Source organism: Epinephelus fuscoguttatus, linkage group LG3 (assembly GCF_011397635.1).
Source record: "Epinephelus fuscoguttatus linkage group LG3, E.fuscoguttatus.final_Chr_v1".
Lineage (NCBI taxonomy): Eukaryota > Metazoa > Chordata > Actinopteri > Perciformes > Serranidae > Epinephelus > Epinephelus fuscoguttatus.
The window spans coordinates 45,650,778-45,668,343 of NC_064754.1; positions in this window are offsets into that span (position 1 = coordinate 45,650,778).

Consider the following 17,566-nt stretch of genomic DNA (forward strand, 5'->3'; position numbering starts at 1 on the left):
CAGAGTGAGACTGAGTTGGTTTTCACCAGCTCTAATCACCCTTACTGTTTGTTTCGGAGAGGAAGAGACCTCTATGGATAATTGGGCTCTCAGTAAAAACCTCATGAACAATAAACACTGAAGGAATTCTAGCTGGGAGAAGTTTTAGCTGGTTGCAATCTGCACTTTACAGCTTGTGCCACCAAATCCCCCTACATCTTACACGCTTCCCCTTTAAGTTCCATTACATTAGCACAGGAAATATCTCTTTGTGATGTCTTTTGTGTAAGGTGTGGACTCTTATCCAGGCTCCTTCAGCAATAGTTGTTTTTATAACTGGGGTAAAAGGCTGCAGCGGTTTATCTTAATATGTGAAGATGCATCATTATAGCAATTTTCTCATCATTCTTTGATGCCTCCTTCCTGAAATTCTTCCATATCTCCCCTCTGAAGCTGTGGCAAAACCCCCCAATTCTATCAGAACAGATTTCCATTCAGCTGTATTCCAGAAATAAACTCTCATTTGCAGCATGGCCCTCCTCCTCCCTTCAAACTTGAGAGGGAAAGACACACTTCACCTGTCACACTGGCACCCGGTTTAGTTCTCTAGTCTATAAATACACTGAGATAAGACACCTACAAGGTGCTATGAGCCTTCCTGGCTTTGCAGTTAAATATGGATTGGAGGAGTATTGACGTCAGACTGACACACACACGCACACATGCATATACGCACAACTTAACACACACATACAGACGTTCATATGTGAGTCGACCCGAGCACAAGGCAGCATCCACACAAACAGGCACACATGCCTTATTTCCAGCCCTGCCTCTGATGTCATTCTGTGAATTGGGACTGTCTCAGCAGCAGGGCATTATGGGATAGCTTATGAGAGCTTAATGACTCCTTGAGGTACAATAGTGCTAAATAATGGGGGGAGAGAGAGGGAGACAGAGAGAGCGGGATGAACATACGCACACCCTCACTCGCCCTTCTTACTTCCAGTTCCAGCGCAACGCTTTTTATTTCATCTGGTGATTCAGCAGTTCTGACCACCTGATTGTGCTACTCAGATGGGTGGTTGTTCACCACTGCTGATAAAGATGTAACATTAGAAGCTGTTGAAGATGATAAAGTGTGTGATCGCACTTCTCCTCACATCTCCTCCTGGAGGGCTGGTGTCATTCAGGTACCAAATGGATTTTATATAACAACAGCAATACTTTGATTTTCAGTTTTTGTAAGAGAGAGGAGGTCTAACAGCTCATTCCCAATGGGAGTCTTTAGGGACGGTAGTTTCATTGGGAAATGTCAAGAGGATGTTTTCAATGGCTTGTCATAAAAATTTTGTAAGAACTACAGTCCCATCTGATTCTCCTGAGAACTGCTTTATTCAGGACCAAACCCAACTCTTTAATAAATAAAAAATTATCAAAATAAAAGTGAAAATAATAAAAGGCGATACATAAATTAAATGGAGAAAAAGTAATAAAGAAAGTATTATATTCATATTTTATTGTCATCTGAAGGCTAATTTCCCTCAACAAGATTTCAGCAGCACCATACTTTACCAGCAGTAGTCATACAGTACTTATATCATTCTCCTGAGAGCTGCTGTATGGAGGACCAAACTTGACTCATTAAAGTATGAATGAAAAGATGGAAAAATGGAAATGCTGAGGCAGATCAATTAGCTCATCCCAAATTTCACACATTGCATTGTTTGTTTTGGTGACTTTACATTGAGCTACACGCATGGTGTAAAGGTTTTGTCTACTTGGACTATTGAGATTTGAAATGACAACATGTCCTCATACAGTGATTTGCATGATATCCTATGAAAATGCACACACAACAGTTTTAAAGTTAAACAATGATAAAACTGAAATTCTGCTTGTTGGCCTTAGAACAAAAAGACAAATGTTGATTAATAATCTGGGGAATTTAACTGTGAATTAAATGAGGTTACAAGTCTTAGTGTGATCTGAGATTCAGGTCTAAGCTTTAAGTCCCACATTAAAGAGATAGTTCGGGTTTTTGGACATGAAGTTGTGTGAAACGCTGACCATCTGTAGCTCTGATGTGACGGTGTCACTACTGTCAACGAGCCTCCTGCTCTGAGAAATGGCCCGTAGACTATCTCAATAATTTTAAAACATCCCCGCATTACGTCAGACCTTGCTATCAATTGGGACTATTTTCTGGCCAGTATCACTCCGCCGTGCAGGCCCGCAAGAAATCAATTAGCAACAGAAATCAATTAGACAGTTCATCACCACGCCGTGCAGGTGTGCAGGATAGCAACGGCTAACGAAAACTTCATCGGCTGTTTCCAACAGAGAACCAGTAGGCTATTATTAGTGAGGAAAAAGACGTACTAGCCCTATATATACCTACTACTACAGCGCAAACACCGGCTCAGGCTCACAACACACCCTCGTCAGCTGCTGTAGGGAAACAGAAAAATACCAAAATGGTGCGAACTTGTGATTTCCCCAGCCGTGGGAATAAAACCATTGTCGGCTCCCAATTCCATCGGTTTCGTGTTACAGATGTAACCCGTAGGCAACTTTGGCTAACCCACCACCAGAACAAAGCAGATACTGGTCATAATCACGTATGAATTCACATTTCTATGTGATTGATTACTCATGTCATGGATTTAGCAGTTAGCCTAATATAATAAACTAAATGCCTACGATAAAATGAGGCCGCATATAATCCTACTCTCCACAACACAACAGGCTATTAGTTCAATCAAACATTTTGTTTTACAGACAATCAGCTACACACATCGTTATATAGACTGGTATTAGGTAATATATCTCTCTTTGGGCACAGCAGTGCCAAAATTGCGTTTTCTCTGTCCATCGGGATCTATGGGCAGCTGAAGTGAGCTTGACATATGTGCAGTTGCTTCACCCTCGCCGACTTGGTAGCGAGGTTCATCCCAATTGACACAAGCCAAAGTTGCCTATGGGTTACATCTGTAACAGGAAACCGATGGAACTGGGAGCTGGCGATGTTTTTATTCCCACAGCTGTTTGCACCATTTTGGTATTCCTCTGTTTACCTACAGCAGCTGACGAGGGTGTGTCGTGAGCCTGAGCCGGTGTTTGCGCTGTAGTAGTAGGTATATATAGAGCTAGTATTAATGATAGCCTACTGGTTCTCTGTTGGAAACAGCCGATGAAGTTTTCGTTAGCCGTTGCTATGCTGCGCACCTGCACGGCGTGGTGATGAACTGATTTCTGTTGGCATGCTGTCTTGCGGGCCTGCACGGCAGAGTGATACTGGCCAGAAAATAGTCCCAATTGATAGCAAGGTCTGACGTAATGCGGGGATGTTTTAAAATGATTGAAATAGTCTAACAAAACACATGCATGCTTTTTTGCATCTTAAAACCTTTTGGTTACGTGTCCCTCTTATATCTTAAGAACTACTTTTTCTCCGGTAAGCTACGGGCCATTTCTCAGAGCAGGAGGCTCACTGACAGTAGTGACACTGTCACATCAGAGCTACAGATGGTCAGCGTTTCACACAACTTCATGTCCAAAAACCTGAACTATCCCTTTAACAAGGTGATGAAAACATATTTTTTCCTCCTGAGAAACACAGTTAAGGTACGACCATTTCTAAACAAACTAGATGCTGAAAAACTGATTGATGCCTTTATTTTAAGCTGATCTGACTATTGTTTCACACTTTTTACTGGCCTCCCGGAAAGCACCACTTAGAGACTACAGCTAATTTAAAACTCTGCAGCTATTAACCAGTACCAAGAGGAGAGAGCACATTAGGCTAATCTGATCTGCTCTGCAGTGGCTTCCTGTTCCATTTACATTAACTATTTGACTTTAAGAATACTGCGATCATCTGCTGTTGGTTTTTTAGAGGTTCCCAGCAAAAACTGAAAGAAAATTAAACTATTACAGATAGGTTACAGGTATATTGAAGCAGACAGTATGAGGATTTTTTTTTTTAACATTAAAGCATATAAACATGTTCTATTAGAAACCCAAATTATAAGTATGAATGTGAATATGAGCATAATTTAGGACCTTTGAAATGACTCACTGTTCACTGGTAAATGGACTGCACTTATATGGCACTTTTTTAGTCTTCCAACCATTCAAAGCATATTTACACTACGTCACATTCACCCATTCACACACAAAGTCACACACTGTTTGCAGAGGCTACCATACATGGTGCCACCTGCTTATCAGTAACCATTCACCAGTGTTAATTTTGACAAGAATTTTTAATTTCATTTTAGTCTTAGTCACTCACCAAAGACTGGATTTAGTTAAAATCACATTTTAGTCTTTTGACGTAATTTGACAGTTTTGTTATACTGTAATAGATTTTGCAAAAGGATGTTTGTCATGGTAGTAAAAAATCCATTGTAAGCATACCTTTAATTGTGTGTTTAATCATTTAAACTAAGAATGTACCATATTACTCTTGTATAATAAAAATGAATGTCTGAGGCTTGTTAGAAAAAGTGCAATACATAATCATGTCCTTCACAGGTTCTTATTTATTTTCTGTATATTTGTACAACAAATGACTTACAACCTGCAAGAATAAAGCTCCAATCCTCTTAAGACATCAAAAGAAGATGATAACAGCTTAACTGTTATGCCCATTTTAATTTACTATTTTCTTACAAGGGCATCAAAACACATTTGATCATATACTCATTTTAATTCAGTGTTTGTTAAAAGACTGCCAGGATTACAGGGCCCCTCCAAGGGCCGCAGCGGTCATATGTAACTTCATTGTTTATGCTGCCCGTGTGCTCAGAAGCACACAAAGAATGCATTTTTGAGTAATTTCCGAGAAGTTGTGATAAAATAAAAAAAAAATATTACAGACCGACAACCTCTCCAATGTCTCATGTTAATTAATTAACACTATTTGTCGGCTTTTTATAATGCCTTTTTTTCTTTTTTTCTTTTTTTTTTGCTGCAGCGCTGTCTCCAGTTGAAAGTTGTGATTTGCTGAATACATTCCACAATAATAAATTAGATTAACTTTTGGTCTATAATATTGTTACACATTTTAATGAAAAACAACTTAAGAATAAAAGAAATAAACACCAAAATAATTAGTAGAAACTTTTTTTTTTTTTACTGATAGTCCTCCTCTCTGACATACTAACACACACACACACACACACACACATTAGACATGCGATTGAATGAATGAATGAATGAATGAACACTGGAAGCGGTTCAGCCGCAGTCCTGCCAGCTGGCGTGGTCACTGTTGAGATTACATTCGTTTTTTATTATTAACAAAATGTTTTTTTATTGACCGTATGAATGGTCTCGTTTTCAAATAAATATGTGGAAATGAAAATGTATGCTTTGGTGTACTTTTACAGAGTTTTACAGGCGTTGTTGTTCCCAGCTTCCCACTGTGGAGCCAAGGCTTCTGTGTGGCAAAACTGGACGTGCACCACCACCGTGCGGAGGGCGGGGGAAGGTCCAATCAGAAAGATAGACTGAGAGTTTGAATTTGAGTTTAGATAATTCATTGGTTAAAAAGGAAAACAATCAAGGCATTGAGGATGGTTGTAATCCAGATTGTCCGGCCGGCCAGCGTCATCTTTATCGTCACATTTTTACTCGTCACTTCATAATGAACAGAGATTTCGTTTTAGTTTTTGTTGTCAGTACTTTACGTTCTCGTCACAAATTAGTCACGGAATAAAGGGTCGTCAGCAAAAAGTTTTCGTTTAAGTTTAAGTTGACAAAATTAACACTGCCATTCACACATACTCACACACCAATGGAGCAATTTGCCGTCCAGTATCTTGCCCAAGGATACTTTGACACTGCTGATCTTCTGATTAGTGGGAGACCTACTCTATGTCTGAGCCACAGCCACCCACATGATTCACATGGTTCTGAACATTGGTCTCCTGGGGAAAGTCCCAGGTTAAACTCCTCTGTTTTGTGACCCATCCACCACCCCACTCTACTTCCTGACTGGGCTGCTTGCAAATGACAATTTCTTTACTACAGTCCGCACTTTGGTCCCTAGATCGAAGCCTTCCAAATTGCAGGAAAACATACAAACAATGCATGAGCAACAGCCAGGGAACAATGACCAAGTGAAATTCTAAGCCAAAGTCCTTTTGCCCTCAGGTGATGATGATGTTACTGTTACTGTTGGGGACTGAAAGATGTTGCACATTATCTCTAACCAGCTTCCAAAGCTGGACATTTTAAGTGAGGTTTAATCATGTTACAATTTCAGATAGTTTTTTTCCTTGATGTTTTCCTTGTGTTTTCCCCTCCCTTGTGTCCTGTGTTTCTGTCTGTCTCTTTGTGTGTATAGTATTAATTTACCTCTCAGTCTGTATCTGTGTTGGGTCAATTTGCAGTAACCACAGTAGATTAGAGTCTTCTCCAAGATGATGAATTTGTTGGCAAGACCAAACATGTTATTTTTTTTGCAAATAATGATGGTACAGCAAATCCCTTCATAGTGTGGGAAGCATTTAGATGTAGTTTAAGGGGACAGGCAGCTGCTCACTCCTCTTGGAAAAACAAAAAACAACCATATCATCAGAATCAATGCTGGCATTTTATGTTTTTTAGAAACCATGTATATGCAACATTTGTCCGTTATGGGCAGAGGCGGGACTGAGTTATTTTCTTTGCAAATCACAATTAAGTGAATTTTTTCCAGTCGAGTCCCACATCAAAACTGACGTGTTCAAAGTCAAGTCCCAAGTCCTAAATTTTTACTCTCAAGTCCTACTTAAGTCATAATATGCTCTTAGTAGTGCAAACGTTAAATCAAAAATCATGAATGCTTTTTAATATTTGCATTTATTTGTTTAAAAATTAGGGAGCTTGGGACGCCCAGTAGCTCAGTGGATAAAGTGGGCACCGCATATAATAATAATGATAATAATAATAATAATAATAATAATAATAATAATGATAATACATTTTATTTGTATAGCGCTTTTCAAAACACTCAAAGACACTTTAAAAATATTATATAGATATATATAATATATAGACAATATAAAAAGACAATGTCCTTGGTCACAGGTTCAATTCCAAGGGTGGCCCTCTTCTGCATGTCATACCCTCTCTCTCTCTCCCCCCTTCACATAATAATAATACATACATAATCTGTCCTATCAAATAAAGACAAAGAAGCCAAATTGGGTTTTTTTTGTTTTTTTTTGTTTTTTTTGCCAAATTTTAAATGTGACATGTAGAATTAGAAAGATTTTGATTTAATATCACAATTTTAAGAACTGATTTGGTTATGATTTTTTTTTTTTCTGACAGAAGCATTCATCATACAATATGTTTTCAAGGACCATTGGAAATTTGAAAATCCAATGACAATTTCTGATTTTACAGTTTCTGGTTATCATAAATGGTGTAATTTTGGCGGTTTTTTAAAAGGAAAATTACCTTTGGCTTGGAAGGAATGTTTTCTTTTAAAATTGGTGAAAAAATAGATACAACAAAACCCACCACATCACCCTCATAAATAACAAACAGTCCCTATGTTTTTATGAGCATTTTGGGGATTTATTCATCAATTTATTGGCCCACTTTGTTAGTTTTCAAAAGTATTTGTTTATTTTGACATTTTTTTTATCTTAATTTTCATTTTTCTTTTTGTCAGTTTAACATTTAATTACATTTGATTATTTTGTTTATATTATTTGTATTTGTCATTTTTACACTATTTATGTGTTTCTTTATTTCATTCCTTTATTTGTCAGTTTATTGGGATACTTTGTTTATTTATTATCTCATCCACTTCAGTGATAATAAGTCATATTTGGTTCCCCATACTTGAGGCTGATGTAATTATCTTTCTTCCCACCAACTGCACTGTAACTGTTTCTCAGCTAGCTTAATGAGTTTAGTCAGAGTTACAGGCAGATCAAATCACTGAGCAGACGATTCTCTGTGTTGTTTATTGCTATCAAAGTTGCAGAATTTTGCCAGCAATCAAATGTGTCATCAGTACTAATTTTACTGTGATATTTGCATAATACAGTCCTACATGAAGCATTATTAATCATTACAGTAATTTGGATACTGCCATTGTTACGTGTAGGGATTGTGATGTATAAGTTTGGGAACAGCTTGCACACGTATGTTGAGTGGGAGAAGACCGACAATTTTAGTTTCATTGTCCAATTATGAGTAATGTTAACTCATCACTGTAAGTTGGAGGGGAAGGGGGTAGGAATCGGACCATATGGAGGAAGAACTTTCTTTCCTCTGTGCCGTAGGATTCTGTGGAGCCACTCTTTGTATACATTGGTTCTGCAGCGACACAAATTAATTATGCACAAATTATGTTACACATATTAGTGCTCCTTTTCATGCATACACATATGGAAACACACACACACGCACATTAATACTTCAACCTGACAGTTGGTGTGCGTCATGCACTGTTGATGCTCATTCAGTGCCTCTGTGAAAAGTCTCAGGCTGACTGATGAGTGATGTAAGATTGATATGAAACTCCTCTTCTTTCTGCTCAGACAAATGAGTGGGTGTGTTGAGCTTTCAGGAAGATGGATGGGGTAGAGAGGGAGAGGGAGGAAGTGGGAATAACACAATGCTGATTATGTTTTTAGTTTTTTGACATGGTTTACACCACAGCAGAGGATTGAAAATGTTGTTGGCAGGTATTTCAGGGACATGTGACAAGTGACCAGGAAGGCTACCTGTTTAGCTTTAAACTATGTGTAGAACCACAGATGATAAGATTTCTGCCTCTCCTCCTTCCCACCCTGTGTCTGCCTGTTTTTCTCTCTCATATCAGTCACCATCTCTCCCTCTGTCTGCAGCCCAGGCCTTTTCCCTCTTTAGTTTACTGTGTCTGTATTACGTGCCCATCTGCGTCACGTATGAGGCATGCCTGAGGGTTAAAAATAAAAGATGAAAGGGGAACGGGCGGATGCAAGGAGAGAGGGGAGGAGACTGATGACTAGGGGTAAGGATGAGGAGGGGGGACTGGCCTTAGAAACAGCAACCTGCAGAAGAAAAGTAATAAATCAATCCATTAATAGTTGTTTGTTCATGTATTTACTCTCCAGTCCAACACCTGGTAATGTGGTGCCACTGAAAGCTTTCTGTCAGGCTGTGCCAGCTATTGACACAGATCCTAATAAAAGTGTCTGGATCCTGACTGATGGGATATAATATGATGGGAGATAATGTGATGGGAGATAATGGGCAGTATCTACGTAACCAGTGTTGTCAATGTATTTCTATCTTTACTGGGGTCGAATGATGACATAGAACCTCCAAAACTGAAAACAAGTTTTAGAAAGTTAATTCTGAGTCATTTTTGAGAATTTAAGAGTTGAGCTCACTTTTTCATTCTTCGCACAACTTCTGTTACTTGTCGTGTATATAATTGTGTGCAACACCTTGAGGACCTTCTGGGAGAGGCTGTCTGAGAATGTGTGCTGTGATCCACAGTTAATTGATTATATGTCTCGCCCCTTCAAAGGCTTTTCCCCCTGCCTTTGGGTGTTCAGAACAGCTACACACACTTTTGCCTTTAAATGTGAACAGAAAACACTTCATATGAACAAGGCAGGTTGAACCAGCTAGGGGCCTCATGGTCGAAAACTGAAGAGCTGTGCCCTTAGTGAGCCCAGATTCTCCCACTTCTTCTACATTGTCAAGGTCTGTGCTGGCCCCACATATATGTATGTGTTTAATTTAACACAAATCAAATTATGAATTTGCAACAATAATAGTGTTGAAACTTCAAGATCAGACAATAAAACAGGATCAACTTTTAAGACCCTTTCCGTGTTTTTGATTTGTGCTCCAGAGATGCATATTCTCAAACAAAAAATTCTGTTACATTCACATAAACTAGTACTAAATGTGGGATTTTGGGATTTCAAGGCCTGTGTAGAGCTGGGGGCAGAGGCCACTCTGTTGTTCCAGCATACCCATCCAGGCTTAACGTCAGGGTTTGGAACTGTGGGTGGAGTTTGTTAGTTCTCTCAGTAAACCTAAAGTACCTGTAAGTTGCTGCTGTGTTTCCAATCTACAATCTTTGGCAGCTGCCACATTTGGAGGTGGCACTTCTACCTGCACTCTTACTATACATGTAGTGTTGTAACATGCCAAGTATCTGGTACTTTTGTGTACTGGGGATTATATTAGAGTTATTAATCATACTGGGAAAGGGGTAGACTGGGACAAAAAGCTGGGCCTGGCATTTTGGTCCAGACTGGCCCAACACACACTCTGATGCAGTGGTTAGCATTTCCGCCTCACAACAAGAGATTCCAGCCCCCGTGCACCCCCCCAACAGGTTAAACAGTTACAGAAAATGAATGAATGAATATATGCTCTAGTCCATATGTGTCCATCTACCTACACAGAGTAAGGCAGGTCCTGAAAAGTCAGCTACCTTACTCTGTCTTCTGACAGAGTGCCGTCCGGAGTTCCTTATTTCCATAAGCCATATAGCTCATTTTCACTGTTTGTACAGTACAGTTCAGGTGTTTACACCCATCTGAAAATCTTTGAGGCGTGTTTTGCTGTGGTTCTATGGCATGAGTGTGGTTGAAAAACGGCTTCAATTAAATGTTCCTTTTATAAGTTACTGCCTCGCTATGATGTGACAAATTTTATAATGTAAACCAGCAGCTGCCACTGTATACATAGTATATATATGGTAGTGTATATATAGTGTAGTGTATGTTGGTGGTTGACAAGATGATGGTTGGTTAGCTAGCAGCTGTTTGTCAGTCTGAAACTTGAAGTCCCACAGAATCTTAGCCCTGTTATTCTCAACCACTTTCGGTGGTTTTGGAATTCGGACTTGGGGACTTCTAATCCATACTCGGCACAGATGTTCCTGTACATTATCCCAGGCCTGGAGGGAGAGCAGTTGTGTTGGCCCAAAAGGTACGTAAACCCACTATTATGTCACATGGCCAGTCCACCCTGTGCTTGTGAGGAATGTTAGCATGGTGCAGGAGCCAGAGGTGTAGGAAGCCACTGAGCCTCCACCAGAGAGGAGAAATTCGGCTCCCAGTAACTTCAAGGTTGTCTAATTTACATTAAGTACTCGAGTACTCATTACTTGCTAATGGAGTTTGTGTTAACCCTGAATCTTCATGAGCTTACTTTCCATTCACACGTAGTGCAAATTTCAACTGAATTTCCAGGAAATATGCAAAAAAGGAAAATTTAGATTAATTTGCATTTCCACCTACGAACATGATGAGAATATTGTTTTCATTGAGCTGTATTTTCATTTTATGGATAGGTGGATTGGTGGAAAGCTACTAGACTTGTATGCCAAACAACTTTTGCAAAGAGTAATGGGTAATGAGAAACTGATCACAGTTTTACTGACTGATCACAGTTTTACACTGGTGTTGAGTTGCCTTAGTTTGTCTTCAGTCTCAGGGTTTTATTGCAGTTTATTTGTTATTCAGTGTAACTGTGAAAGTTTTTGTATTCAGTTTTTAAGATGTTTTCTTCAAAGCTAAAAGTGGTGTCCCGTACTGTTCAGTGCTGGGCCCCTGCTTTTTTAGCACCTCATAGTCAAACTTCCCGTTGCTAAAATGTAATAACTGTAGAAATGAAGCATACTAACAGCATCTACAAAAAACATTAGGTTATTAAGATTTTCCTGATGGCATAGATAGAGAATGTCTGACATAAATGGAATATTGAATGAGCCTTCATTTGCAAAATGTCCCTCAGAGTAGCACATACTGGCAGGAAGCGAGTCAAAATGACCACAAAGTGATGCAAAGGAACTGCAGAGAAACAAAACACTAACAGAAACAGGCAAATCAAGTACAAAAACACATAAAACAACCACAAGGAGATACAAAATCATCTCAGAGACACAAAATCACAAAAAGATCCATAGCACCAATAAAGAGACACAAAACCAACACAAAGTCTATCTTGCCTCCTACTCCTGTGAAGGAGAGGTGGCAGGGACCTTTGCCTATCTGTGCCCAGGGGCCCATTGTCTCATAATCTGCCCATGATGTCTGAGTTGAGGGACTTGTCTTGGTCTCATCTTTGACGTCTGTCCAGTGTTATGATGTAATGGATTTTTTTTATATTTCTGTCAACTTTCACTTTACTCCACTACATTTTCCTAAAGAATTGGATACTTTTACTCCAATACATTTCCATATATTGAACAGACAAAGTAGACAGAGTCAGATACAATGATGGCAGTTTTAACAGCTTTATAATCAGGGAAAAAAGCCTCACTGACGTGCACATGTGTTACCATGATTACATGTATGTATGAGCATAAATAGTTGATGGGATATATGTGGGTCTTTATCAGGATCAGTTATGAGATTGTGGACAGATTTCACCATCAGCAGGTAGATTTATTATTGGTTTTGCTGTTGCTAAATTTGCATATCTGCTGTCATAAAATCTTTTAGCTGGTTCGTTTACTTTCACACCACAAAATAACAACATCAGAGTCCATTTGGAAGCGAACAGAGACCCACCTTTTGGAGCGGTCTCGGTCCAGTTGTTTGGTCCGCATCAGGGTTTGATTGACAGCTTTCACACCAGCCCAAATGAACCGTAGTAACCATACAAACAGACCTGAGTTTATTTTAACTGAACCAATCAGGTTAGGTGTGAAAGCACCCTAAGCCAAAGTTTAGTTTGGATTTCCAGTCAAGGCCAGACTGCATGTCAGATTAGATGCTACATGCTAGTGATTACATTTCACCCAGTGCTGAGACTGACTTCATGATGGAAGCAGAAAATGGCTTCCCACAGCAGAGAGGGTGAGTAATGATTCAAGAGATTTGTGACAGGTAACTGTGTGGTGACTGCTCCACTGCAGTGTGTCACCTCTGGAGGTCAAAGGTTTTCTTTAAATCCTTTAAGTTGTGAAAATGACCTTGTTTTTCTTCAAGTGATATGTATGCTCCAAGTTTAAGGTGGCCTGCTTGTGTCTCACACCACCTGCTCCTCACATATGGACTGGGGTTGATATGTTCTGTGTGTCTGTCTGTTTTTTTCTTTACTTTTTTCTTCTCAATGTCCATTTCATTGCATTATCCATGCCCCACTCGTGCTGTTGGAAGATTTTGCCCACTATAGCCCTGATCAAGGTCTTCATTTTTATGAGTTATGAGTTTTTCTCAATATCACAGGCCTTGGGGGATATTACATTCCTACAGACTGTTGTGCTGCTTGCACCATGCTTTTGTTCGAGATGAGCAGTCGGTGCATAATTGATTTGGCAATATTATTACAGAACAGTCACGATAAAAGGCTGTTTAATTAAATGTAATTGAAAGAGACAGAGTAAAACAAGAGCATCCTACAGTAGGAGAGGGAACATTTTCACAGGACCAAGCACCAGCCCTTACACCTGGAGTGAAGTGTTAATAAGAAAATGCATGTGTGCAGACGTAGACACATACGCACACGTGGGTGAAACAGGCCCCGACAATGTTGGGGAGGGGGATGATGACGTAAAGCAAGTCGATGTAAGAACTGTGAGAGAAGCGGTGGGGGAGAGGAATAAATCTATGAACTTAAGTTGTGCTTTGGCACTGCTATAAACATGTCTATGAAGCACAGTAAAGCAAACCAAGCAGCTGGAGAGACAGATTGAGACAGCGAAGATGGTGAAGGAAATCAAGCACTGCAACACATCAGAGAAATGAATGACAAGATTGCTATTTGATCACCATTGAAAATATAACCTAAATGATAGCAATACTTTGTGATCATACACAGAATTAGTGATCACCATCACATTGTCCTAAATGCAAAATTCAGAATGACAGGGCTGTATGTGTTTCCTGCATGATGAGAAAAGCACCGAATCATTTACTGTGAAAAATATGTCTCTCTATAGGAAATTTTCAAAAATAATTTCAAACACAATAGTTTGTTTGCTTCATGGCTGAATGTCCAGCTGCTGTGAAAATTCCCTGGTACAAAGCTAGGGTTTCTATTTTCATTCATTCATTCTTTCATTCATTCATTCATCTTCTAACCGCTTCATCCTCTTGAGGGTTGCGGGGAGGCTGGAGCCTATCCCAGCTGACATCGGGCAAGAGGCAGGGTACACCCAGGACAGGTCGCCAGACTATCGCAGGGCTGACACATAGAGACAAACAACCATTCATGCTCACATTCACACCTATGGACAATTTAGAGTTATCAATTAACCTAGTCCCCAATCTGCATGTCTTTGGACTGTGGGAGGAAGCCGGAGTGCCCGGAGAGAACCCACGCTGACACGGGGAGAACATGCAAACTCCGCACAGAAGGGCTCCCACGCCCAGGATCGAACCGGCAACCCTCTTGCTGTGAGGCGAGAGTGCTAACCACCACACCACCGTGCCGCCAATTCATTCATTCATTCATCTTCTAACTGCTTCGTCCTCTTGAGGGTCGCGGGGGGGCTGGAGCCTATCCCAGCTGACATCGGGCGAGAGGCAGGGTACACCCTGGACAGGTCGCCAGACTATCGCAGGGCTGACACATAGAGACAAACAACCACTCACGCTCACATTCACATCTACGGACAATTTAGAGTTACCAATTAACCTAGTCCCCAGTCTGCATGTCTCTGGACTGTGGGAGGAAGCCGGAGTGCCCAGAGAGAACCCACGCTGACACGGGGGGAACATGCAAACTCTGCACAGAGGGGCTCCCACACCCGGGATCAAACCAGCAGCCCTCTTGCTATGAGGCGACAGTGCTAACCACCACACCACCGTGCCGCCTCTATTTTCCTATTTTTTTTTTCCATTTAGCATTTTAGTTTGAACATGTTTTACATATGTTTTCGGAAGTTCTTTTTTATATATGTATATTACAAGGTAATATTACTTTTACTTGTACTTAATTCTGTTCAATTCAATTTTATTTATAAAGCCCAAAAGCCCAAAAATAACAATTTGCCTCACAGGGCTTTACAGCATACGACGTCCCTCTGTCCTTTGGACCCTCACAACGGATAAGGAAAAACTCCCCAAAAAACCCCTTTAATGGGGAAAAAAATGGTAGAAACCTCAGGAAGAGCAACTGAGGAGGGATCCCTCTTCCAGGACGGACAGACCTGCAATAGATGATGTACAGAACAGATGAACATGATAAATTAGCAGTAATCCATATGACAAAATGATACAGAAAGAGAGACAGAGAGAGAGAGAGAGGGATGCAGGACAGATGGTAATGATAGTAGCTTACAATAACATTGATTTAAGTTATAATATTACAATAATAATTACGGCTATTGTGGTACAATATGTTGTAGGTATGTATTAATATATGATAGTATATGTATATGACAATAATCATATGTGTATAATAACAGTAGCAGTATGACTAATGATAACAGCAGCAGCAGGAGGCATCTGGCAGGACCACGGCAGCAGCACAACCACACACGTCACACTATCCAGGCACCGCTGCAATACGAGTTAACCTAAGAGACAGTGGAACACAAGGCTCCGGAGAAGAAGCCGAGTTAGTGACATGCAGTAATAGGACGTGAATTTTTTCAGCGAGAAGGAGAGAAAGTGCTCGGTGTATTATATGTGATGTATTATAGGAGGTCCCCCAGCAGACTAAGCCTATGTCAGCCTAACTAGGGGCTGGTCCAAGGCAAGCCTGAGCCAGCCCTATCTATAAGCTTTATCAAAAAGGAAAGTCTTAAGTCTAGTCTTAAATTTGAAGACAGTGTCTGCCGCCCGGACTGAAACAGGAAGATGATTCCACAGGAGAGGAGCCTGATACCTGAAGGCTCTGGCTCCTGTTCTACTTTTGGAGACTTTAGGGACCACGAGTAACCCTGCGTTCTCAGAGCGCATAGTTCTGGTGGGATAATATGGCACTATGAGCTCTCTAAGATATGATGGAGCTTCACCATTTAGAGCTTTATAAGTTAGGAGTAGGATTTTAAATTCAGTTCTGGATTTTACAGGGAGCCAGTCAGGCACATGCACAAAGAAACCCCAAGTGGTGCTCAAGCACCTGCCCTTTTCCCTCTGATGAGATAAGTGCCCTTTAGCAACACATTTTTTCTGTTTCTTAAGTTTTTAAATTTGGGTCATGGCATCAATTCTCAATTGAAAGCATGCCGGCAGACACATAGAAACTCCTGGCAGGGCCTGCTTTGCAAACCAACAAGACAAAATGTCTGTGCACAGCACTGGAGCCAGTGAAGAGAGGCTAAAACAGAAGAAATATGATCTTGTTTCTTAGTTCCTGTTAGTACACGTGCTGCTGCGTTCTGAATTAGCTGGAGCGTTTTTAAAGACTTACTAGAGCTACCTGAGCATAGTTAATTACAGTAATCCAGCCTAGAGGTAACAAAAGGATGGACCAATTTTTCCGCATCTTTTCGGGTCAGGATAAGCCTAATTTTCGCAATATTATGCAGATGAAAAAATGCAGTCCGTGAAGTTTGTTTTAAATGGGAGTTAAAAGACAAATCTTACTCCGAGATTTCTGGTAGTGCTAGAGGCCAGAGCAATGCCATACAGAGAAACTATATCATCAGACAAAGAGTTTCTGAGGTGTTTGGGGCCAAGAACAATAACTTCAGTTTTGTCTGAATTTAACATCGGGAAATTGGAGCTCATCCAGGTTTTTATGTCTTTAAAGCCTCAGTGTGTAAAAATGGTGAGTAACAGTGACATTAGTGGTCAAATTCTAGATTGCAAGGCTCACTCGCGCTCACTCCCTCACCCCTCCCGTCGGGTAAGTGACGGTGGCCTCGTAGGACAAAAAGCCTTGCGCAGACAGAGATGGCATCATCCAAGATTTTTTCAAGTTTTTCAGGAGTAGGCCTATTTAGCCATGAGGTGAATGTTTATTTAGGAATCTAAACCATGTTACGATATTGTAGCGACCCTGCAGTAAATGTTCTGTTATAATGTCAGTGTTCTAGGTAAACACGAAAGGCGAAGCCTCCAGCAGACCGCGCCCTGCCTGTGTATATATATATAGAGAAATCATTCTAAGCCTATGAGAAAGCTTCCATTTGTATATGAATTGCATTACACTTTAGTAAATATATATTTATGAAAGCAATAGTTGATATTTGCAAATAAACAACCACGTAAATTACACATTGTAACTTTAAGGCAATTTTGAAGTTCAGATAATTGATCCGTTTCTTCTGGCTTTATTGATAAATACAACTGTATATCATCTGCATAACAATGGAAATTTACAGTGATTTCTAATGACGTTACCTAAGGGAAGCATATATACAGTGAACAGAATTGGTCCAAGCACAGAACCTTGTGAAACTCCAAAACAAACTTTAGTATGTAGAGATGATTCATCATGGACATAAAACAAACTGAAAACGATCAGATAAATAAGATTTAAACCAGCTTAGTGCAGAACCTTTTAGGCCAATTAAGTGTTCCAGTCTCTGTAGCAGAATTTGATGGTCAATTGCGTCAAATCTCGCACTAAGATCTAATAAAACAAGTACAGTGACGAGTCCTTTCTCTGAAGCAATCAGAAGGTCATTTGTAATTTTAACTAGTGCTGTCTCAGTGCTATGATGCAC